The sequence below is a fragment of the Chrysemys picta genome, chromosome 14 (genome assembly GCF_011386835.1).
Source record: "Chrysemys picta bellii isolate R12L10 chromosome 14, ASM1138683v2, whole genome shotgun sequence".
Lineage (NCBI taxonomy): Eukaryota > Metazoa > Chordata > Testudines > Emydidae > Chrysemys > Chrysemys picta.
The window spans coordinates 11,973,403-11,999,705 of record NC_088804.1 but is presented as its reverse complement, the minus strand read 5'-3'; the positions used below and the strand labels follow the sequence as shown (position 1 = coordinate 11,999,705).

Genomic DNA, 26,303 nt, shown 5'->3' with positions numbered 1-26,303 from the left:
TGCTGTTATTAACCCTTATAACTGTTACCAAACTGGAGAAAAAACCGTATTTACTTAAATATTAGTTTTTTAAAAATTGTCCTCTGGTTGAAGAATTTTTAATTTGTTAAAAATCTATTTTCCCTTCACTACAAGCCCAATCCTTGAAGATGCTGAGCACACTAATGGGCATTGAGGCTGCTCTGCATGTCACAGGAAACTTGTAGAATTGGGCCCTGCATGTGTGCAATTCCTATTGATGGCAAAATGCATATACTAAAGGGAAAATGGACACCTTAAGAAATACAGTCTGAAACATCTGCGTGCCAGTGCTGCACACTGCACTGTATGTCCTGTTGCTACAGGAACAGGTGGAGCCTGGCAGATGGGAAGACTGTATTGAAGAGCTTGATATTAAAATCTTTAAGATGACTGAAAATGTGTCTCCACCTCTCCCCCTCCCCCCATTTCCCCATCTGGTATTTTAGAACTGCCTTAGGGAATGGAAAAGTGACCCTATTTTTCCAGTCTCGGTACTGGGACAGTTCTTTGTTTTTAAACTTAAAAATTTGGAGCATATTCAAGCTGCTTTTGAGCAGGAAGAGGAAAGGAAAGTTCTCATTCTCCAGAACTCCTCTGTTTGGAGTCAGCCCAAGAGTAAAAGCATTCCTTGGGGGTGTGGGGGAGAGGAGGAATAAAGAAAGAAAGGGCTTGCTGGTTGATCCCTGGGAGTGTTTATAAAAGAAACCTGTTTTAGAAGCCGTAATTTATTTGTCGAGAAGAGGCCAAGGAAATTTTTGCTCCCTTGCCCTCCCACAAACATGCATGCACATTTTCTGGGACTTGCTATTTGTTTGGACTTTTTAAGTGTTCAGGTGACTTTCCAGACAGGGATTATGTTTTCCCCTCCGCCTTTACGTAACTTTGAGATTTACATTATTTACCCAGAATATTTATAACATTGACCGTTGTCTGCAGTTTCTGGTCTGTGTGACTTCAGCAGTCCCAACTGTAGCCTCATGGTGAGGAGAATGCAATAAAAATCTGAACACAATAGAAGCCCTAGAAATTTCACAAAGACATAATTGTTTGGAAGGATTTCTTAAGTATAGATGGGTTGAAACCAGAGAATTATCTCTCGGTTCTTCCAGACTTCAGGGAAGTTCATATTCAGATCAAAATTTCTAGTTTGGTGCACTAAAAAGAGTGCCAAGAACTGAAAATTTTATCCAAACACGTCTCAGCTTTGGAGACTTCCATAACACAGGCCTACTCCCAGTTGTAACATGTCGAAAAATCTTTTTTCTGTCATCTGCACAATAGCTCTAGCAGGGTGCCAACCATTCCTCGGCATCCTGCATGAGCACACTAGAACAGATGCTGTCAGACTAGTTCAGCTAGTAGTTTATAGGTAGAGGGCCACACTATAAAAATTGATACACTTGGCAAAGCGTTTTTTTCTTTTATCTCAGCCTTGTGCTTTTAGCCGTAAATAGTTTAACCATTGTTAGTTGTTAAGTAGCTGTTAAGCATTAGTTAGTGTCCCAGCGGGGATGTTTCCTTAGGCGGGGCATACCCCAGTCCCTGGGTTTTAAGCCGTGCTTCACATGTAACAGGCCTACGTCTGTTAGTGACTGATAGTTGTCTAAGCTGTCTCATGGAATCCCCGTAAAGAAGCGCTGTCGCATCTGTAAAAACTTTTGTCCCCTGACTCAGAGGGAGTGTGACTTATGTATCAGGGCCGTCCTGAGGCTGCCTTGTGCCCAGCTTTGAAGCCAGAGCAGCCCAATGAGGCACCTAGTGCTTCTACTTTGGTGCGGTGTGCAGCCAAAGCACTGGGTTCCTCCCGGCACCGATCCCCATTGCCAGCGCTGAGGAAGAAACCTAAGAAGATGGCACCGAGCAAGCCCAACTGAGCTTATGCCCACTCTGGACCCGCAAAAGGGCTTGGCCCCAGGGAGTTCCTTCCCCCAAAAGGACTCACCACCAACTCCAGGGAGCAGTAAAGGGCCCAAGCCAACAGTGCAGTTGACACCCTCCCAGTTCCCGGTCACCGGCAGCAACAGTGAGCTGCCAGAACCAAGCCTCGACGGCCCTGCCCTGGTCACCGGAGGGAGACGACTTCTTGGGCTTGGAGGCGCAGTTCAGCCCCTTGCCCAGATAGCAATGCGATTAGGCTCTGGAGGGCGCGTCTACTGCATTGGTGCCAACCTGGCAGCAAGGCCAGTGGCCGACCCAATGGCCTTATTGGAACGCCTGGGGCATTCCCATGCTGCTGCACTCCCACCAGTCCTCAGTCACCGAACCAGACAGACTGAAGGCAGCGCCGATGGCACCGGGCTCAATGCAGAACGCTCTGGTAGCCGCCGCGGGTGAGGAGCCACTACTCACCCCTAGGCCACCCTCTCTGGCTGGGGAGGACACCACCAGCCCTCCCTCGGTAGTCCAATCATCCTCCTCCTCTCTGGATAAGTCAGTGGTGGGTCCCTCAAGAGCTAGCCCGCCGGACAATTTTAGGGAGCATCAGGTGCTGCTCCGCATCAGGGTGGCTTCCAACTTGGGCCTCAAGGCAGAGGAGATGGAGGAGCAGACGGACACATTGTTTAATGTGTTATCAGCATCCACCCCAGCCCATGTCGCACTCCTGGTGCGGTCCTGAACATTGCCAAAAACATCTGGTAAACCCTGTCCTCCATTCTGCCTACTTCCAAGAGGGCAGAAAAGAAGTATTTAGTTTCAGCGAAAGGGTTTGAGTACCTGTACACCCACCGGGATCGTTGGTCTTGTCAGCAGCCAGCAAGAGGGATAAACAGGGGCCACCACTTCCACCCCTAAGAATAAAGAGGCCAAAAGGCTGGATTTCTTCAGTCGAAAAATGTATTCTACAGCCAGCTTCCAGTTTTGGGAGGCGAACCACCAGTCCCTCTTGGGTCACTATAACTTTAACTTGTGGGACTCTCTCCTCAAGTTCAAGGACTCCATGTCCCAGGAGATGGCCCAGGAGTCCCCAACTCTGGAGGAGGAGGGGACTGTGGCAGCTCAGTGCTCCCTCCAAATGGCCTGGAACGTGGCTGATTCAGCTGCCTGAGTGGTCGCCTTGGCGTTGGTCATGCGGCGCAGTTCCTGGCTCCAGACCGTCAGCCTGTCCCAGGAGATGTAGGCCTCTATTAAGGTCCTCCCGTTTGACGGTGTCAGCCTTTTTTCCGACCAAACGGATGCTTGTCTGCACGGCCTGAAAGACTCTCAGGCGACCCTCCACTCTCTGGGGATGAACGCGCTTCAGACGTTGAGACAGCTATTCCAGCCTCCCCCGCCACCTTGACAGTGGTAACCTCGGCAGGCACCTGCAAGGGAAAGGAATGTAGGGTTTAGTCGCTGCCGCCCTTCGTCGTCCCAAGTTCCTGCACAGCCTGTCCTGGCGAAGCACCAAGGGGGCCAAAAGTGCTTATTTTGAGGGTGCACTCGGGAGCGACGCACTAGCCAAATACCCGGATCCTTCCCGCCTTTTCCTCAACCACCTTTTTCCCTACCTCTCAGCCTAGTTGCGGGTTACATTGGACCATTGAGTCCTGGATATAGTAGCTCGGGGTTTTACCCTGCAATGTTTGGCTGCTCCTCGCTCCCACCTCCCCACTTCCCTGTCCCTCTTCAGGGACCCTTCTCACAAGCAACTCCTCATTCAAAAGGTCGACAAGCTCTTGGGCTTGGAGACTTGGAGGTTCCTTGGGATATGGAAGAAAGAGGATTTTACTCCTGTTCCTCCCCTCCCCTTCAGGATTAGGAAGTATCAGATCCATTCTGGACCTGCATTGCCTGATCATGTCTCTCAAGAAGTTGAAGTTCCGCATCGTCTCCCTGGCCTCCATCATCCTATCCCTGAATCCGGGGGACTGGTACGCCGCTCTCGATTTAAAGGACTCTTATTTTCATGTCTCCATATCCCCGGGACACAGGCGTTTCTTGCATTTCATAGTGGCGGGGCACCACTTCTAGTTCACAGTGCTACCCTTTGTCATGTCTTTGGCCCCCAGGGTGTTCACGAAATGTGTGGTACCGGTGGCGGCATACCTGAGATGTCGCGCGCTCCAGGTCTTTCTGTATCTCGATGACTGGTTCATCAAGGGCAGGTCTCCGGGGCAGGTGCGTAGGACCTTGATCTGGTGCGGTCCACCAGCAGCGACCTGGGCCTGTTGTTAAACACAGAAAATCCACATTAACGCCAGTCCAATGCATAGAGTTCATCGGAGCGTTTCTCAACTCCACGTGGGCTGGGCCTTCCTTCAGGAAGTGCGTTTTCAGGCCATGTCAAGTTTAATCTCCCACATAAAGAGCCACCTGCTCACCCTGGCCCACACGTGCCTGCGACTGATGGGCCGCATGCACAAACGTGGTCAGCTATGCCCATCTTCATCTGTGGCTAGCCTCAGTCTACACCCCCAGCAGGCCCCCCAGGACTGAGTGATCACAGTGCTGAACCATGTCCTCCTGTCTCTGGATTGATGGCAGGATCCTAGGTTGGTGCTGCAGGGAGTCCCCTTTGCGATCCCATCACAGTGATCACCCTGGTCTTGGACGCATCAGATCTGGGTTGGGGAGCCCATCTGGGCGAGCTCAGCACCCAGGGCCGGCTGCTGGCTCCACAATGATCTCGCCCTTCATTTCAACGTCAGGGAGCTCGAAGTGGTTCGCGTGGCCTGCCTGCCCTTCTTGCCCCAACTGAAAGGCAAGGTGGTACAGGTCCTCACAGACAATACCGCTGTGATATATTGCATCAATAGGCAGGGCGGCACCAGGTCTTCGGCCCTTTGTCGGGAAGTGCTCAGCCTCTGGGACTTTTGTGTGTGACATGCCATTCATCTGGTAGCCGCCCACCTGCCCAGAGCCAAGAGTGTCCTGGCAGATCACCTCAGCAGGACCTTCTCGACTCGCCACGAATGGTTGCTCCATCTGGAGGTGGTAGCCTAATCTTCCACAGATGGGGGACTCCCCAGGTGGACCTGTTTGCTTCCAGGCAGAACAGAAAGTGCCACATGTTCTGTTCTCTGCATGGCAGGGACAAGGGCTCCCTGTCAGACACCTTCCTGATTCCATGGTTGGGAGCGCTGATGTACACCTTCCCGCCAGTGCCATTAATCCACAGAGTCCAGCTCAAGGTGAAGCAAGACAAAGCAACGATCATCCTTATAGCCCCAGCGTGGCTTTGTCAACATTGGTTTGGCATGTTGCTGAGTATTTCGGCAGCTCTGCTGCTGCAGCTGCCTCTTCAGCCGGATTCGCTGTCCCAGAGCCATGGCAATCGGCTGCATCTGAACCTGTCAGCGCTGCACTTAACAGACTGGCTACTGCATGGCTGAGTGGGGATGAGCGGCTGTGTTCCGCTGCTTTCCAGCAGGCTCTGCTGGGTAACAGGAACCCCTCCAGAAGGGGCACCTATGTGGCGAAATGGTAGCAGTTCATGCGTTGGGCTTTGGATCGTCACGTTCGTGCAGAAGAGGCCCCACTGCAAGGCATCCTGAACTATTTGCAGCGTCTTAAGCTCCAGGGTCTGTTACTATCCTCGGTTAAGGTTCACCTGGCAGCCATTTCAGCATTCCACTCTCCGTTCCAAGGCAGGTCGGTCTTCGCCCATCCGACGATGTCATGGTTCCTGAAAGGTCTGGACCATCTTTACCCGCATATCCGGGACCCGGTCCCTTGTTGGAACCTGAATCTTTTACTGTCAAGACTCGTGCTCTGTCGAGCCCTTGGCCTCCTACTACCTCCTGCTTCTCTCATGAAAGGTTGCCTTCTTGGTTGCTATAACTGTGGCCCGTATGATGTCCAAAATAAGGGTGCTCACATCAGAACTGCCGTATATGGTCTTCTCTGAGGACGAGGTCCAGCTGCGCCCGCACCCGGTCTTTTTGCCCAAGGTCATCTCCCAATTCCATACTGGTCAAGACCTATACCTACTGGTCCTGTGTTTAAATCCTCACACAACAAATGAGGAACATAGGCTGCATACCCTTCTACATAGAATAAACGAAGCCGTTCCAGGTTTACGCAGTTATTTGTTGCTGTCATAGACAGATAAAAGGGTTGCCCAGTCTCTTCCCAGGGAATCTTGTCCTGGATCACTGCCTGTATCCTCTACAGTTATGAGCTGGTGAAGGTGCCCCTGCCGGCGATTGTGACTGCTCATTCAACTAGGGCGCAGGCGTCATCAGCAGCCTTCCTCGCTTGGGTGCTGATCCAAGAAATTTGTAGGGCCGTGACCTCGTCATCCGTCCCCACATTCTCTTTGCATTATGCCCTGACCCAGAACGCTCAGTTTCAGCACAGCGATGCTCCAGTCTCTGAGCCCACCTCCAAGGATTCTGCTTGTGAGTCACCTAGAGTGGAATTGACATGAGCAAGCACTCGAAGAAGAAAAAACGCTTACCCACCTTTCATAACTATTGTTCTTCTTCGAGATGTGTTGCTCATGTCCATTCCATTACCCGCCCTCTTACCCCTCCGTTGGAGTTGTCAGCAAGAAGAAACAGAGAGGGCGTAGGTCCGGTGGTACCTGATATACCGTGTTGTGAGCCCGGCACCCCAGAGAGTGCCACAGCCGGCCCAATAGATACCACTATGGCAAAAGTCTCTGATGTCCATGCACATGGGCGCACACATACCTAGAATGTAATGGATGTGAGCAACACATCTTGAAGAACTACAGTTACGAAAGGTGGGTAACCGTTTTTTCCTCTGTGGCAGCATATCCCCCCTGCCTTATGTGGTTAATGCAGAATTTGCATGTAGAAGGTTCCCCTTTTCACTTGGATCTTTTGGGGCACAGTCTGGCCCTAATATAAAAATAATGTTTTATTAAATGAGAACCTGGAAAAACCTTCAGTTAAAGTATGACCAAGCCCTTTCACTGATACCTGCAGGTTTAAGAAACAGCAGTGGAGATTATCTTATTTTTATTTATGGATACAAAAAAGTTGAATCATTGTCTCTAAAGGCCTGTGCAGAGAGCAGTATGTTTCTTTTTATGGGTGGCTGCTTCTGAACAAGGTAGCTGCGGGGTACTCAATAGGAAGTACCCATTGTCTTGTGCTATTGGCTCATTTTCACTATTCAGATGAAAAAAGAACGAGGAGTACTTGTGGCATCTTAGAAACTAACAAATTTATTTGAGCATAAGCTTTTGTGGGCTAAAACCCACTTCATCGGCTGCATGCAGTGGAAAATACAGTAGGAAAATATATATACACAGAGGACATGAAAAAATGGGTGTTGCCATACTAACTATAACGAGAGTAATTAGTTAAGGTGGGCTATTATCAGCAGGAGGGGAAAAAAACTTTTGTAGTAATAATTTACATTTACTACTGTATTTTCCACTGCATGCGTCCGATGAAGTGGGGTTTTAGCCCACGAAAGCTTATGCTCAAATAAATTTGTTAGTCTCTAAGGTGCCACAAGTACTCCTCGTTCTCTTTGCTGATACAGACTAACAAAGCTACCACTCTGAAACCTGTCACTATTCAGATGATGACTGTAAGGCTAACTAGCATGCAGATATACAGTACATGATGATGTGGTAATGTTAACAAAATCTTCATACATGAGTTTGGAGTGACTGCATAACTCACAAAGAGTAAAGCCTTCATCCCAAATAAGTGCCAATAATCTGTATAACACCACATAGCTATGCATCTCGTTGATGCCATATTTTACAGTAAAATTCTAAAGTATTTCTGAAATAGTTTTAATAGATACTTTTATTCATACACCTCCATTTCCAAAGCCAGATTTATTTAGGACCATGAGTCCAACTGTGCAGGCTTGAGAGGAAGAGAAGCTGTGTCATGTACTGCTAACTAACTGCACCCAGGATGTGAAGAAGGTGGGAGTGGCTCTCTAGCGAGGGAACTAGAAGCTAGGACACAGGAGGTGCTGGAGGGTAACGTTAGATGATAGGTATAACCCTAAAGCATAGGGTTTCCAGGTGTCTCTTTTTTTGACCGGAAAGTCCGGTTGAAAAGTCAGCCAGAGGCAATGCGTAGGAGGGGCTTGCAGGGTCAAGTGTCCTCCCCCGCCCCCAGATTGGCTTGCCGGGGGTGGGGGGAAGGAGAGGGGCTCTGTCCTTCTCTCTCTCTCTGCGCCTCCTTCTGGCACATTCGGCCACTCACCTTGGCAGCTGTGTGCGGGACGGAACCGCTTCTGCCTGAGAGAGCCTGGCTAGGAGGCAGCGGAGGCCCGGGGACAGGGGCTGAGCATGCAGTGGGGAGGCGGGTAACGACTGTGGCTCGCTTGGTCCCTGTCTTCGTCAGCAGGGCCCAGGCAGGGGGCGGCCTTATGCTGCCCTAGCTGCTAGGGGCAGGGGTTGAATGAGCGGGAGCCCCCTCCCCCCCGGCATGTTTCTGGTTCACTTGGTCCTGTCCCTGGCAGCTGGGCCTGGGGTGGGGGGGACGGAATGGGAGGAGGCGGTGTCTCAGGGGAAGAGGCAGAGCAGGGGTGTCCGGTTTTCAGCAATTAGAAAATTGGCAAACCTACTAAAGCAGCTCCTTTAACTTGTTAGTTCTACTTACTCTCCCCAATGCACAGTTGCTGTCTGGGCTTGTCTATACTTACGCGCTGGTTCGGCGGCTGGCAATCAAACTTCTGGGTTCGATTTATCGCGTCTTGTCTGGACGCGATAAATCGAACCCAGAAGTGCTCCCCGTCGATTCCGGTAATCCTGCTCGGTGCGAGGAGTACACGGAGTCGACGGGGGAGCCTGCCTGCCGCGTCTGGACCGCGGTAAGTTCGAACTAAGGTACGTCGACTTCAGCTACGTTATTCATGTAGCTGAAGTTGCGTACCTTAGTTCGAATTGGGGGGTTAGTGTAGACCAGGCCTCGAGGCATGCTTCCCCCAGCATGTCTTTCTAGAATTGGCCCTTTAAATTTGGCAGAGACAGTCAGCTGTGACTCCGAAGTGGCCATTTTGTAGTTAGTATCTGCTGGCTGTATCTTTCTCTTCTTAAGTACCTGTTATGCTTTTCCCTGGCTTTCCCTTTTTTATTGATGAGGAGGACATAGCATGGGGACAGCTGAGCTCAGGGAAGAAGGTTAGGCTGGTGTTTGTTTCATTAGAATTTGTCATCTACCATAAAGCTATATGCCAGGAAAGGGGGTGAGTTTGGATTTAAACTCGGGCTGTGTGCTCTGTTGACATGGTCATGCCATTCACATTTGTTACTAGAGGGAGGATTTGTAGACACTCCCTGCACAAAGGAACAGTGGCGGGCAGAACAACAGCTGCAGCAGCAGTAAGCAGAGACTGTATCCCCATAGCAGCACACAAGGCTTTAATTGCAGTTTATGAAAGAGTAAAAAGCCCAAGTTGCAGCTCCACAGGAATTGCAACAAGGCCAAAATTTTGGTGGAATTATTTTTGTAGCAAGTTGTTTGTGTGTGTTGGGGTTTTTTTGTTTTTGTTTTTTTTAAAGACCATGGCTGCTGGGAAGCTGCTCAGAGGTGTGAAATGTTAGTAGTTGTGACAGAAATGGATGACTAGATAGTGTAGATGATTCAGTCAAAAGTGCAAGATAAATGGGCCGAGATGGTATCCCTAGCTTCTGTTTGTCAGAAGCTGGGAATGGGCGACAGGGGGATGGATCACTTGATGATTACCTGTTCTATTCATTCCCTCTGGGGCACCTGGCATTGGCCACTGTCGGAAGACAGGATACTGGGCTAGATGGACTTTTGGTCTGACCCTGTATGGCCATTCTTATGTTCTTAAATCACATAACATGAGAAGTTACTTTTAGAACGTATTTTGACTACTTTGCTAAAGCCCTACTTTATGTGATAGACATGCTGGTGAATTCAGGCTTGGTAACTTAACTAATGGCAACTCTATCATGTCATGGAAGAGATTAGGCAAAAGCAGATACACAAGAATCACTGTAGAGACAATAGACATTTAAAAGTTGCATTTTTTAAAAAATGGTGTTTAAGGAGCAGGTCAGTATTAGTCCAAATGATATTTTACCGGTAAAGGGAAGGGGGAATTAATTTTATCATGTTACCTACAAGATTTTTACTCTATATTGCTTAAGAATATGTACTGCCTACGTTTGCAGAGTCCTGTAGTTGTAGACATTAGAAGTACGTAGCTCATTTTTGTTAGTCTTAATTGGTAGCTGAGCTTAAAGCATCATAAAATATGACCCTTTTCAATTCAGATGATAGCAACCCTCTTTTATGGAGCTTACCACTTCTCATGCCTAGCTCAGTGACAATGTTTTCTGATTATACCCATTTAAAGTGAAAATCCTTCTGAGTTTCTGTGACTAGAAAGTATGGATTGTTTGAGCCATTGGTGAGACACATTTAGAACATGCATATTTATTTTTATTACTGCTTCTGGTACCAAAACTTTATGCTCAACTAGTCTTTTCAGTATGAGATAGCTGCTTGGAAATATTCTTGTCCATTCTTATTCACAGTGTCTTGCTAGATAATAAAGGGGTTGTTATCCATGGCTGGCCAGGCAGTCTAATAGCAGCCTGATGCAGAGAAACCATCTTTGGGTCATAAGCACAGCTCAAGCTCGTGGGGTGGAAGCATTGCAAAGGTGGCGTGCTCAGCACCTAAGAGGAAGAGAAGAGAGCACTTGTATGCTGCTGTATAGAGACTTGACCATCTTTGGCCCAAGCATTGGCTTGCCCCATGTCTCTCTCTTCTTCTTTGACTGTTACAAAACCCTAACATGGGATTTAGGATATGTTGGAAGCACAGCATTAGAAAGGAGGAAGAGGAATTATTTCAGGAGACCACAGAGGATATAAATTCGGAAGGCTGACAGATTTAAGGTAGATGGAACACACAGTTCAGACAACAGTTAACAAAATGAATAAAGAGCTACAGGAACTGATTAAAGAAGAAGATTAACAGTACTAATGTGTCTAGTTTGGAGGACAGCAGCAGATCCTTTGAGCTACATTAGTTACTAAAAAATAAATTCTCTACTAGGAAGTCTCAATAGCTTCCAAATATTGGCAGATGGTACAGTACTCTAATAGTTTGCCAAGTACAAGGAACAAATTGGATTATTAATACAAACCTGGAGGTCCACTAATGTAAATGATTTGTCTTTACTTCTGAATGATTTCATATGCAACACTCTGTAAGAGGCTTGCTGTTCTCTTGTTATTCAAAACATGAAAAAATAAAAATGTGACTAGTTCAGCCCCCATTAAGTTTTCAGGTAGAATAATCCATATCATCAACTGTGATATGACGACTTAACGGGAGGCTGAAACTTTTAGTTTACAACCACATGCTGTGGAAGTTCACCAAAATATTCCATTAATATACCTCAGTTCCGGAATGGATAATTTAAAAGATAGGAAGGAATGAAAGAAACAAAGTAACCTCTAGCTCTTCAAATTGTCCCATTCAGGTTCCAATTTCCTGCAGGTTACTGTGTCAGAAAACTTGGAGATAAGAGGGTAAACATGGAGTGGCAGGTGTTTACTTCAACTTTCACTCCCTATAACAGCAGCCAAGAGGCTACTCTGGATCCTCCATGTATGTAGTCAAAGGGGTATTCTGGGTTTAGGGTAGGAGGCTGTGGACCTGATTCAGTTGCACACCAGCCTGAGATTCAATTTAGGAAGTTGAGACAGTTTGACAGAGACAGTGCATTTATAGGGGTTTATTTGCATGGTTGTAACAATATTCAGATAGGCTCCCACCCAAAGCACAAATCAAAAGTGGTATGCTGTATTTGTTTCTGTTTATGCATCATTACCAGCAATAACCAAAAAGGAGTATCAAATTCAGATTAGAGATGATGCATGAGCCAGAATGAATGTAGCTTTACATGTAGATTCCAGGTAGAGTTTGGAGTGGAAAAAAATCTTATCTTAAGCAAATTTGGTATGGAGTTTGAAAGGCTATAAGCATGGTGATCTAAGAAGCCTTCCACCCTCTTCCCCAACCCGCACTTAGATTACAGCTTCCTTATAGTATTCTGGTATATATGCCCTAGATTGGGACTAAGGAATAGATTTGGTCAGAAAATGGTGAATGTCTTTCCGATAAAATTTTTACCTCTTTTTGACAATTTGTCAGTTTAAAAAGTTTTTTTTTACTAGTTATATTAATTTAAAAAAAGGCAATGGTTTTGAACATTTGTGATTTTTTTTTTCACCAAAATTTCAAAAATTCGGACGCGCTTTTGTACTGAAAGTCTATAGAGGATCATTATAGCAGTTTGGCTAAGGAAGTGTTTGACCCATGCATGACTGAAGTGCGTTCAGAAGCTCATAATTGTGACAGCAGACCAGTATATTCCTTAGAATTTATTGTATTGCTTTGTCTGTTTCTCCCTGTCTCAGCTGCTTTCCATCTAAAGTAACTCAGCCAATTTCTGCTGTCAGATATAATGGTGCAAGTCCAGAATATCTCCTTTGATTTAATTGACACTTCTGGTGGTGTGAATCTGGAGCAAAATTTTTCCTGCTGATTTCCCCTGCCTCCCCAAGTCTTCCTGCTTTTGCTCTCTCTTGCCTATTTGTTTTTAAAGACAAGCAGGTCGTGACTTTCATTTTTTGAATGCAGAAAATCAGGCTGTGGAAAAGAACAGCTCTCTACTCTGTTGCGTCTGACCTTTTAGAAGCAGAGGGCCCAATTTCCTGATCCAGACAGCTGAGGAAATATTTCCAATAGAATAAGCAAATGGTTCATTAATAATTCAAATTGCCTGAATTAAAACAGCCAGCCCATTCGTTATTCAGTGTTTGAATTAGTATAATCTTATTTCCTTTTATTTCCTGTGCTGCCTTTATTAAATCCCGTCTCGTCATTGCATGTGATTAGGTCATGTCATGAAATAACCAAAACAGTTACTGTGCTTCTTAACAACATGTTATGTTCATTCTGAGAGTGAAGACTGGACTGAATGGATACAAGTGGAAAATTTATATAAACAACTGAAATGCTTCTAAAGAGCTTACAGCCATAAATCACTTTTGCTGTGATCCCAAGCAGATCTCAAACTAACCGCAAATTTAGACCAACCCAGTACTTTGGCAAGAGACTTATAAGAGACGACCAGGTGCTGCAGAATGAATTAATATGTGGAGTGTTTCATTCTGTATCAGCACTGAACTCTGGTGGTACTTGGGTACTGCCATGTTTTTAGACAATTTAAGAAACTAAAATCCTGGAAACTTGTGGTCAATAGAGATACTGTGCTATTGCATTCTTCACAAGAATAAGGCTGTTAACTATTGTACCCTGACCAAATTTCTTCCCAGGTAATTACACTCTCCAGCTCTGTAGTATCATCTGCATACAGAATTCTTTACTTCCTACCATATGCTATTGTTCAATGTTGTTCTGAGTTCTATTCTGTATACTATTCTACTGAGTTTTTTAAATGTGCCTATTTCTATAGTATCTGAGCACCTGTTAAACAGCTGCTGCATTTCAGTTTTAAAGATGATTTGGGAGGAGAGGTGCTATACACAGGCAAAGGTATTTTTTTTCATAGCTGTAAGACAGATGGTACTGCACGAGGAAAGTGAGAATGTAGAACTCAGCTCTGTGTTAAAATACAGATGTTCAGTTCCTAAATAAAATACATCTAGGTTTCCAAATGATACGAAAAACCTATGATGGGTGAGATTCTGTGGCCTGCGTTGTGCAGGAGGTCAGACTAGATGATCATAATGGTCCCTTCTGACCTTAAAGTCTGAGTCTATGGTCATGATGTAGAGAGGAATCAAAACTTTGTTTCTATTCCATAGCTGTGTAATGCAATCCTGCATTTCCTCATTGGTTCCAGCCTTTATAAATTAACCACGAGCCACAAGCCTAAGGCTGATACCCAGAGATTATTGCTAATAAATTGGAAACAGTGTCAATATGCCTGAATCTGAGTAGGTTTTTAAAATGGGTTCTGTAGACTTATAGATCAGCTTACGTTTAAATTTGCCTACTATACTTGCACTGCTTTCCATGAACAAATTTGGATGATGAAGTGTCCAAAAATGCATTTGAAGGATTTCCATTTGCAGCTAACGTCTGAACATGTTTAGTATTGAGATTCACATACCACTATTTTATTTTTATTAAGACTGAAATGTACTGATGGTTTTTGTTTTGTAACATGATCATAAATGTGGGACAGTAGCAATTTTACGAGCCAGGAGAACAATATGCAACCCACCCTTATAAGAATCCAGATGATGGAAATAAAATTGCACCATGTATTGCTGTAGGATCTAAATATACTAGTCAGTCCTGTGCTACGCTGTTTTATTCAGGAATGTCTTAAAGCTCTTGTTTTAGAGGCAATTCGTTCTTTCCAGTGGCGAAACAAAGATGACCAGGAGGTTACATTCCTCACAGTGTAGTAAAAATATAACTCTGGTCATTATTAATGCTATTTCTGCCTGTCATTATTAGGCATAAGTAGAGTAGTATATGTAACCGGGATTCCATTCTCAGAATAAAGTGAGCAGTTTAGTATTATTCAGCTTCAAACAGTGAAATATTTTGACCTAACATCCACCTGGTCCCCAGTGATTTGGCAAAAATGTGCTGAACACTCACAGGGGGAGAGGGTAGGGAGGGTTAGACTTCCATTGGTGGGATGACATTAACCTAGCGCAGTTACGAAACAAAACAATCTCAGGGGTCACAGGGTAAATCATGAGGGTTGAGAAGTGTGGGATGATTATTTGAAATCAGTGAATTTACATAAATTAATGCAACTCTTTACCTTAGTGTTCCACGACAAAGGTGTCCTGGGAAAGAATGCCTAGGATTTAATTTGTTCTGCTGCCAAGAATAGAAATAGTGTGTGGGTAACCAATAAAGGGAAATAAACAGAACACTTCTGAAATAGATGTGATTTAAAAACTAGAGAAAAATCTCTTTGCATTAATCTGAGGAATGAATGACTCTCTGTGAAAAAACAATTTACAATGTAAGAAATAGATTTGGCAGTACAAATAATTCAGGGGGGGGGGGGAAATCCATAAACCATCAAGCTAAATTCTACCTACATTTCTGCAAGCAGAGGGATGGTCCTAGTTGTACTGCAATAAAGCATCACTTACTATAGTTGCCCAGGGCATAGTTTCAATTAATGCATTTTCTAACTACTGTAGAAATGCCAGGATATTATAAAAGCATCTCAAACAGTTTGATTGAAAAGGTAATGCATTATGTTAAAGTTCAGTAAAGTCATTAGATACCATAGTAGTTATTCTTAGCACCAATATAGTGATGTTTAATTTCAAGGTGTTTTTATAAGTGTTAATTAGTTAATCTTCACAACAGCTGTCAGGTACTATAGGTAAACAGAACTGGGTCAAGTTTATCCGTGATGTACATTTACAAATGGGGAAAACAGAGCAGTGATGGGAAATAGGTAAATTATGTTAGAGATGGGATTACAATCCAGTGATCCTGGTTCCCATTCCTTTTTCTCTTCTCTGATATGCAAAGACATGCTTAATTACGCTGCAGGTCATGTTTCCAGATGAATATCCGGGAGATAGCTTGAAGAACGACTCCTTTGTCCTTCGTTAAAGCCGTTAAAACAAAAACAATTTGCATATTAACTGTCTCACTATGTATAAAACCAAATCCTAATGTGGTTATTCTAAAATAACTTGGGGCAAATTCTGTTCCGTTTGAAAACAACCTAAGTCACTTACTTTAAATAAACTGGTTTTAAAACAAAGAAATAGTAGCTTTCTAGGAATTTAATATTAATGGATTAAATTCTGATCTCTGTCACACTTCTGCATTTCCACTAAAGTCATTGGATTTGAGTGGGAGCAAGAGTAGAATTTGGCCCATTTCTCTTTCTTTTGGGGTTTGGGACCCTTTTAGTTGTGTAGGAGTCAGGCCCCATTTAGTCTTAATTACTGTCCAATGACATTCTAATCCTTCTGAAAGATTTTTATTTCATTTAAGTGTGTGACCCATTTAAATTCCAAATGGAAGATTATGAACCCACCCTTTCTGACTTACATTTTTAACTTCCCTGACCTTTTAAAAATATTCTGTTATTATTAGGCTACCATAGCTACAGAAGCCAAGACCTTTTCTCTGGTACTGAATTGCTTTCATTATCCATATTTTAATTACATTGATCTGGATTCTACATACTTGTCATTCAAATTTGCTTTTCAGTTAGAGGAAAATGACTAAGGAAAAACCTTTGTCTGCTATGTATGCTGTGTAAGGATAGATGTCTTGCTTGGTTTAGTACTCAAAGTCGTGACCTTTGAGTTCAGTACTCATTTTTATGGGGTTCACAAATAGTCCTTATCACCAAAAATACCATCACATACCTGTTACCAAACAACTATCAAACAAATAAAATGTTGGTCTACAGTAGGACCTTCCTGTAGGTCCCACGGTGTGTTTTATATTGTCTGATGACAGTTGTAATCTAGTTGGGGGTCAGGACTATGTCTTTCATCTGTGTAATGCTTTCTTCTGTACCAACCCTCAGGCATGAAACAATTTTCCAAACTCACTCATAAAATTACTACCCTGTCTGTCTTCAAATCCCTTCACAGTGATACATGTGGGAAAGTGCCACCTGATAACAGCCAGCCAGCCGACAAGTCAGGATTACTGATAAGACTAATATTTCTTGTTTGTTTATATCTTAAAACTAAAAAACCCAACAGCATAGCTGATTTTGAGTAAAAATGAGGTTACTGTGTACACAGGGCTAGTACTTTAAGTTGCTGAGCACTCTGGCCCTGATCTAGCAAAGCACATACTTAAACACATGAATAGTCCCATTGGGATCATACATATTGGATACATATGATTGGAATGAATGGGACTACTTATGTTTAAAGTTAAATATGTGCTTTGCTGGATGGGGGTCAGACCCTTTAGTACCTTGTAGGGCAGAGTCCGTAGTTTATAATACATTTATCATGGTCACCCTCTATTGAAGATAACAGAATAGAATACAAAATACATTAGACTAAGTTGTATGAGATCATATCTGGACTACTATAAAACTCCGATATTCATCTCACTAGTAAAGTTCCTTCTCTACATTTAAATTTCACACTAAAAATATATATCCGAAGTGTGTGAGCAAAACTCAGCTAGGAGCAAATTTTAAAACACTGGGAAAATTGTGCATTCAGTTACACAGTACAATCCTTGTGATTTTCATAGACTTTCATGGTTATAACAGAAGAATTTATCTCAGACCCGTATGTCGTTGCCAAAATCCTGAAAACTGAGGATATACTTAGAAAACAGATATATTTAGAGCAAATTAAATAGTCACTTTGCCGATAGATTAGTGGGCAGAACCATTAAGGGCTAAAAATTTGTATCAGTTAAACAGGAGTAAATCCATTGGGCCCAAAGCTCAGGCTTGGCTGACATGTGGCTGGTCTTATGTGATATAGCCCCCAAGGCAATTTAGAGTAACCAGGGATTGCCAACCTCTTGACAGGCTCTGGCATTTTCTATACCAGGGGGTGTGAAATTCAGTGGTATAGAGACAGCTCTGTGCCACTGGAGGATTTCCACACACACCAGGGGACTCTGGCCACTTTTGTCAGGTTCAGACTATCTTCAGGCCTGGGGGTGGGGGAGCCTAGGGAGATGGAGGAGTTTCCCTTGGCAATGGGAAGAAAGGGAGAGGATAGACAGTCTTGGGGGCTCCTTTTAGGGTGACCAGACAGCAAGTGTGAAAAATCGGGACGGGGGTGGGGGGTAATAGGATCCTATATAAGAAAAAGACCCCAAAATCGGGACTGTCCCTATAAAATCGGGACATCTGGTCACCCTAGCTCCTTTAGACCACTGAGAAATACATTCTCCTTTGAAAAATGTGATGCAATAAAGCCATTTGAGACAATGGTTATGTATTTCACAATCTGCCATGTAAGGAGCATGTATTGGAAAGGAAAAGGGAGGTAACCAAGAATCTTTTTTTCACTCACACTACCTGTTTCTTAGCACATTACTAACTTCTCTTTTCATATGGTTTCTCTGTACTGAAATGTTATACTCTTGCCTTGCAGACCTACAGCAGATGCTACATGTGAGGTAGTATAACCCAGTTGGCTGTTACACAGTTTAAGCCATGAGACGTTTTTATTAATCCTGTTACCCTCAGTGTGTTAGTTCTTATGTGGGACATGGCAGCTTCAGCACTCCCTCTCTCCCTCCCTAACTGTGATATGGTAATCGCTGTTAGACTTAATCAGATAAACAGTTGTCCTTGGGTGGTAGAGAAGATCGGTGAAGCCCCCTATAGGTAACTATGTTCAGATTGACTAAAAGGCTTTGATATCAGAATTCTCTTCAGCTACTGTGTCAAGGAGAATAACAAACAACCATGTATGATTTTTTTCCAGACCAATCTGTCCATCTTCATCCAAGTTTTGTTTGAATTGCTCTACAATCTGTGGCCAGTTGTGCTTGTGTTGCTCTCTCCTGCTGGGTTAGCTGCAGCTTTAAATAAACCACCTCCCCCCACACCAACCAGTGCTATCAATCAGTATTTACCTGATCCTGAAGCTAACAGTCATATGGCTGTTAATGGTGGGGGGGAAAGCCATAGAACCTGCAGTTACCATGGCAACACTGTTCCCTGGGGTGTAACCAAGCAGAGATGAATGCTGTGAAATTAAGCTCTGCTCAATCGGTAGGGGGTACCTTTCCATGGGGTGGGGAGAGGAGTTTGTTACACTAAATCCCCAGGTAGATTATATACTGCAACTGGCATATTAGTGTTTTACATTAATTCTGTCTTTCTGTCATTCTCCGCACCCCACATGCTTCAGTGGCTTATCGCCATATAGTATGAGGGAGCTCTGCATCTTAAGGCACAGGACAGAGAAATCCATCTTCCATGTAAGGTATTACAAGATGTATGTGTAAGAAAGGGGAGAGTGAATTCTGACTCTAATCTTATCTGCAACCCAGTCATCCTGACAAGCAGTCAAGTACTTGAAGCCAAATCCTACCCTCATTTACTATGCACCCACACAGCCCCATTAGTAGTAGTTGCAAAGGGGATAAGTGAGGCTTTACATAGTGGAACTGCCTTTGCTTTGCAGCTATCAGGGACCTTTTGGACTGTGGCAGAACTTACTCCAAAGTGCACTTGTATTTTTGACGTGCTGTGTGTGTGTGTTGTTTAAGACAGACCCATAAGTGTACATGGTGCTGTGCAATAGGTAACTTACTATTTATTAGTTGTATTACTATAGTGCCTACGAGCTCCAGTCATGGACCAAGACCCCCGGTATAGTCCCTGCCCCAAAGAGCCCTACAGTCCCTGCCGCAAAGAGCTTACAATCTGAGTGTAAAACAAGAGACAGCAGCTGGACTGTGCCAAACAAATAGCAGATTTCTGCTTCAAAGATAAGTCTTAAGTAGTGGTCCTCAAACTTATTTGATTGGAGCTCCCCTTCTTTATGTCTAGTTGTTTACACCCCCCCCTGCCCCCCCAAACATATGAAGGCAGAGCAGTGGTTGCTGGCTGGGCGTCCAGGTCCGAAGGCAGTGGCATGTCAGCAGCAGCACAGAAGTAAGAGTGGCAATATGAAAAGTTATATTAATCAATATCACTTTTCACAGCATACTTAGTACCCAATTGCCACCCTGACTTCTGCACTCCCGGTGAGGAATTGAGGGGTTGGAGGGGGGGTAGAGGGGAAGGGCTCTGGCTGTCCCCTTTTATCCCCAATTCCCGGGTATGCACAGTCCTTCTGCATGAGTCCCAGTCACCCAGGGTTGACAGCCAGACCACTTTAAAAAAAAAAGGGGGGCACACAGCTCGCACCTCCCTTGGGATGGATCAAGTGATCCATCCCATAGTTTGAGATCCGCTGGTCTAAAGGAATAAGTAGCCAAACTATAGTAGGTCATGTTACAATGTAGAAGATGCACAACCACATCTAAGAGACCATGAAGGGTACCATTCCACACAGCAACTAATAGGTGTCTCATTAATGTATGGGGAATGATATGAAAAGAGAATTGTTTTTAAACTGAGGAATGTTTATTGTCTTGTAAAATAGAAATAGAGGTAAGAAGAAGATATTTGGGTTTTAAAAGAGTGCAGTCTTATGCCCTCTCCCACTACCTGTTGTGATTAGTCATAAAAAACATGCAGGTTTCAGTCAGAACTTCACAAGAAACCCAGTCTGTCCCATCCATGGGCTAGTTTAGACCTGTAAGGCACATCCCAGAGTGAGATAAAGTGCAGAGCTCCTCTGTGCAGGGCAGTATCAGGAAAGCAGAATTCCTCTCTGGGCACCCTCCAAAAGCCCAACATGCCAGGTATGCACATCTAATACTAAACACTCCTCGGGGCACAGCCTGCTTCCTGTTGCAAACTGTTTCTTCTTTGCAGCCAGCATAAAGAAGGGGTGGGACAATTGCATGGCTTTCTCCCTGCTCCCTTTGGGTGCCTTATACCCCCGCGGATGTAAAGACAGAACAGTCTGCTCTTTACTGAGCTCAAGGACTGCAATTCTTTGAGACAGTTAAGCAGACACTGCAAGTGGTAGGGAGGCCTCCTTTTTCCTCTCCCAATTATCATACACTTGTATAAGTCCTGGGCAGAATCTGGCTCAGAATAAGAGGCTGGTTACTCATGAGCAGAGCTTGTACAAGTAATGGTGATTTTTATGGCCATCATATACACTAATTGTAACTATACGTTTTAAGTGTCTTTGGTGGATATGGGCAGGGGAGAGGGAGAGCTGGGGAGGGAGAGGATACATGCTAAATACAGATATAATCATTTATACTTACTATATATGCCAGGTTTGTTTACTTGAACTTTCCTGGAAAAAACAGAGTTATGTAAGTGGAAATTCTGTGTGTTTTTTTGCTAATGGTTTTTCAATCATTCTAGAAATTGCATTGTTTAGTGTAAAACCTGGGTTGGAAGACATCCATGAAGACTGAAAGCTTTATAAAGACCAGGCAGCTGCAAAACTTACTAGTCTTTGTTAGATTAAGTAGAAGTGTCTTTGGCAAAATAACCGCTAATTAGAAACCTCTAAATTACAATAGTTTTACCTCTGTTACACTGCTTTTACTTCAGAGCCATAAAACAATGGAGTAGAATGAATACTAAATATATTTAAATAATGTCCTTCATGAGATTTTTTTCTGGAACATGGCACTCAAATGCTATTCAGTATAGCAACAAAGAAGAGTGTCTTTAATTTACATTTAAAAGTAAAAATGCAGCCAACTTGTCAAATCCAAGCTAAAAGCTAATTAAACACATTTGGAGTTTACTGTAGATACTAGGAACATAAGAACGGCCATACTGGGTCAGACCAAAGGTCCATCTAGCCCAGTATCCTGTCTTCTGACAGTGGCCAATGGCATGTGCCCCAGAGGGAATGAACAGAAAAGGTAATCATCAAGTGATCCATCCCCTGTCGCCCATTCCCAGCTTCTGGCAAACATCCATCTGTCTATCCCTGTCCATCCTGGCTAATAGCCATTGATGGACCTATCCTCCATGAATGTACAGTGTATCCAGTTCTTTTTTGAACTGTTATAGTCTTGGCTTTACAACATCCTCTGGCAAGGAGTTCCACAGGTTTGTGTAAAAAATACTTTCTTTTGTTTGTTTTAAACCTGCTGCCTATTAAGAATTTAAAGGACTTATTGAACCTAAACATGGAACAAATCAAAGAGCGGGTTTGCCACTGGACATACATCACTGTCTAGAAAGTTAAGATGGCTAAAGCTCTGGAACATCGATTAGACCTACTGGAGGCAGTTGAGTATATTGTAGCTATAAGAGTTTAAAGATGATTTTACTATCACACAGATAAGTGTTATAAATAATAATCTAGCCAAAAATTATAAAGGACAGCAGCTCCATTGTCAAGTCTTTCTTGTTAGGCACTGGTTTTGCCTGGATGTATCATTTAGATGTGGCAGAAGAAAGTCTTTCATATTCCAGAGAGAACCTTCAAAAAGTAAATCCAATTCCCAGGTACTTTCTCAGTAAGGCTGTGAAGGGGGAATAGATATTGAAATTCTAACTGGGAGTCGTGTAACAGATTACATTGTTAATACAGAATTTAAATATATACATACATGGAGATGGTATACAGGTGATAAATCAGAAAGCCATGTGATACATTTATTTATCATGCACTTTTGACTGCCTCACCTGCCCTATACACACTAAAGTATTTTCCTGTGACCTATTTTAATATATGAAGACCCTTATCTGCCAGTGCTTTTTTGTTGTTTTGTTTTAGTCAGCCTCCAAAATGTTTGCTTCAAATGTTTGTACCCCAAAAATATGAAAATACCCCAGAATCAGAAGTAGCTCAGGCCCAGGATTGGCAATTAGAGCTGAGCAAATATTTGTTAGGTTTGGTTTGGTGGCCAAACCAAAAAGCATGAAGGTGGGGGGAGGGGAATAGATTCATTTTGAACTGAAACGGATTTGTTTTTGTTTTTCCCAACAAAATAAAAAAAACCCACCCAAAATTAGTTCAGGTCAAACAAAGCATTTTGCGTGTTGGTTCCTTGATATTTAATTTCAGAAATATAACTTTGAATTTTGCTTTCAGGGTGGTTTGTATGTATGTGTTTATTTATTTTCCAAAAGCATATGCAAAATTCACAAACAGTTTCAATCCCCTGAAAGATGCATTTTTCAGAGAATTTACAATTTTCCAAAAATATTTCATTGAGCTCTGTTGAGTGCTAGGCCAGTGACAGGTTTTCTAGACCCAAAGTGTCATGATTTTAAAGTTCAATATCTTGTGATCCGAGAAGGATATAAACAGGAACTTAATCCACTAGGTTGTAGAGATGTACCCCTTTCCAACAGGAGCCAGCACTCAAGTCTAGCCCTGGAAGGGTCTGAGATGTTGGACTTTATATTATCACATTACTACCCTGTTTCCCCGAAAATAAGACATCCTCCGAAAATAAGGCCTACTTACAGTTTTGCCTCTCGTTGTAATATAAGGCATCCCCCCGATAATAAGACCTCCCCGATAATAAGGCATCCACCGATAATAAGGCATTTTTCATTTCTGAAAAATAAGACATCCCCTGAAAATAAGACCTAGCGCATCTTTGGGAGCAAAAATTAATATAAGACACTGTCTTATTTTCGGGGAAACAGGGTATGTATAAAATGCTATCTGGTGTCATTTTTAGAGGTTTAAAAATGTCATTTTTTTCTCCATATCTGATCCCTGCACAGCTGGAGTCTTTGTTAAGCCTGGTGTCTTAGTTACCAACAGATGGATACAAAAATTGTCCCAAGTAAATAAATAAATAAATAAATAAATAAAATGTAAAAACTGTTTTAGGAAAGTTTTATTTAAAATGTGGGATACACAGAATACATGATGATGTGGTATGATATTTAAGTATGATTGGTGATAACTCACCTATGGCTTTGCCACTTGAGAATAATGCTTCCAAACCAGACTCACTAATAAAATCTTCATATTACATCATCAGTAGTCTTTTTAGTATATGAATGCCATTTAAGATGAATTTGTCTTAGTGTGCACTCCTAAATCTGGCATTATGACGATGTTAGTGTAGAGCAGCTGCGGTACAGTGCAAGGTGATCTTGACACATGAGCGGGTCATCTCACTCATGGGATAGCACCATTTACTTCAGTAACACTACTTATGTAAGTAAGGCAGGATTTAGCCAATGCTTTGTAATATAAGTTGCAATTCTTCAGGATGAAAAGTGAAATTTACATATGTAACAGAATGATTTAGCCACTGAAGCTTGAGAACTATACACCTGACTTGCAAAACATTTTGTCAGCCACAAACCTTCACAGTAAGGTGTTATTAACACTGCTGAGAGAATGATTTGGAGTAATAACTTACTCAACAAAGTTTACCTTTTTTCCTGTTCATGGAATTTCCTTGAACAGATCAAATTTCCCAAAATTATTTACAAATTTAATTTACTGTGTCTAGCTATTTGAAATCATGAGATTTGAACTGTTGGTTGTTTGTGATTGGTCACAACGCATTTTTTTTTGTTTTTTTGTTCCTTGATTGGATGAGCATAACTCTTAGAATGAGATTTCTAGGGCAAAGCTTGATCAATTTCTCTTTTTTCCTGGATACTTTTAGTGTACACCTTATCTGAGTTTTGGAGCTCATCATAAATGTTTGATATACTATGGGCACCAGAGATTGTATAATGATCACCCATAATAGACTTCTTACTGTTAGCGTTTACCATTATGAAAATGTCAGTGACTCAGCAGCATTGTGGCACAGTTATCCTTGAGAGACAAAAAGTTGTAAGTTCTAATCTTATTGCTGTCTTAGAATCCCTCTATTGTCATAGACAGCTCATATTCTCTAAGAGCTAAATATTATTAGTAGGCCAAATACTGTAGTCAATACTAAGATGAAACTGCCATTGAAGGCAATGGAATAACAATAGATTCATAGTTTTCAAGGCCAGAAGGAACCATTGTGATCATCTACTTTGACCTTATATATAACATAGGCCAAAGAACTTGCCTGAAATAATTCCTAGAGTAGATGTTTTAGAAAACATCCAATCTTGATTTTAAAATAGTCAGTGATAGAGAATATACCGCAACCCTTAGTAAATTTTTCCAGTGGTTGATTACTCTCACTGTTAAAACTTTTCACGTCCTTTTCTATCTGAATTTGTCTAGCTTTAACTTCTAACCATTGGATAATGTTATACCTTTATCTGCTAGGTTGAAGAACCATTATTAAATATTTGTTCCCCATGTAGATACTTATGGACTGTAATAAAGTCACCCCTTATCTGTCTCATTGCTGAGATAAATAGATTGAACTCTTGTAAATCATATTTTCTAATCCTTTAATCATTGTCGTGGCTCTTCTCTAACCTCTCTCCAATTTATCTACATCCTTCTTGAATTGTGGGCACCAGAACTGGACACAGTATTCCAGTGCCTCTCTACTCTACCTTGTTTGTGCATCCCAAGATTGCATTGTCTCTTTTCACCATAGCATTACTCTGGGAGTTCATGATCAGCTGGTTATCCACTATGACCCCCCCAAATCTTTTTTTTTTTTTTGGGGGGGGGGGGTCATAGAGTCACTGCTTCCCAGGATAGAGTCTCCCACCCTGTTAGTATGACCTGTATTCTTTGTTCCTAGATGTGCACATGAACAGGTAGCCATATTAAAACAGACATTGTTTACTTGCATCTAGTTTACCAAGCAATCCAGATCACCCTGCAGCAATGCACTCCTCCAATTTTTGTGTCATCTGCAAATTTTATCAGTGATGAGTTTTTCTTTTAGATCATTGATAACTCTGAGGGATCTCACTGGAAACAAAATCTGACAGTATTTTATTGTAGACCTGCTAGTGCTACATAATACTCAGTCTGCCACCCTTATTGACATTTATGACGTTACTCTGAACATGCTGGTTTTTTGTTTTTGCCTTTTTTTTTAAGTCCCTTGTTCTTGCTGTCAAATAGACAAAGTAGGGGAATAAATTAAGTAACATTTTAAAAAACTTATAAATTCACACCCTATGAAATGTGGTGTGCTTGGCTAAACAAGAGCTAGATAGTATGGAAACCAGTTGACACGGGGCATGACAGCAAGGTTAAGACAACATACAATATATATGTCTATTCACCGAGATTAAACTTTAAAAATTCCATCCTGTAAGCAGTAATAAGCAGGTCTGTGGCTAACACAAAGCCTTTAATCCTGAACTAGCACAAACCAAAGCTAAAGACACTTTAATCTTACACCATGCATTGTTCAGGCAGAACAGATGAAAACCTGATTTAAGAGGTAACTCTATTCACTCCATCTGCCTCCTACTAAACAGGAAATGAACTTTGTATTCTGATGCATAAGTGAAGCTCTGCCCCGAATTAAAACGCATCAGATTGCCTGAATGCGGAAATTAACCACCTGATTGAAAGTACACCTTATACATATTAACTCTGACTGCATTCTAAAAATAGAAGGCATCTTAAAACATCAAGCATAATAAACATATGGCCTCTCCTTCGCACTCGTTACTCTTTATCCACTCCATTTTCTGCTGGGATGTTGCCGGAGAAACCTGTCACTTGACCTTTTCCTCCGTGGATTAATTTGTTGAATAAGGAGTAGAGTCTGGAGTTTACAGCTGGATCCACTAGGGTGCTGGTGTGCTAATCCTACTCCACTGAGCCGCTTTTGGATTTAAATCCTGAAAGATGTGCTTATAGATTGAATGTTACTAAAATAGCCTTGATTTGTGAAGAAACAGAGGGGGAGAAAATTGAAACTCAGGAAGGG

The 26,303-nt window shown here is 42.8% G+C and overlaps 1 protein-coding gene across 4 annotated transcripts in view; it reads left to right on the top strand.

Annotated features, from left to right (window-relative positions):
• Nucleotides 1-26,303, top strand: part of SMPD3 (sphingomyelin phosphodiesterase 3) — a 245,056-nt gene that overhangs the window by 95,811 nt on the left and 122,942 nt on the right. For 2 of the 4 annotated variants that reach the window (XM_065567587.1, XM_065567589.1), the window contains exon 3: nucleotides 23,218-23,279. The exons of the other annotated variants lie outside the window; for them this stretch is intronic. The gene's annotated coding sequence lies outside the window, so the exon portion shown is untranslated. The remainder of the gene's footprint in view (nucleotides 1-23,217; nucleotides 23,280-26,303) is intronic. 4 annotated transcript variants of the gene reach the window in all.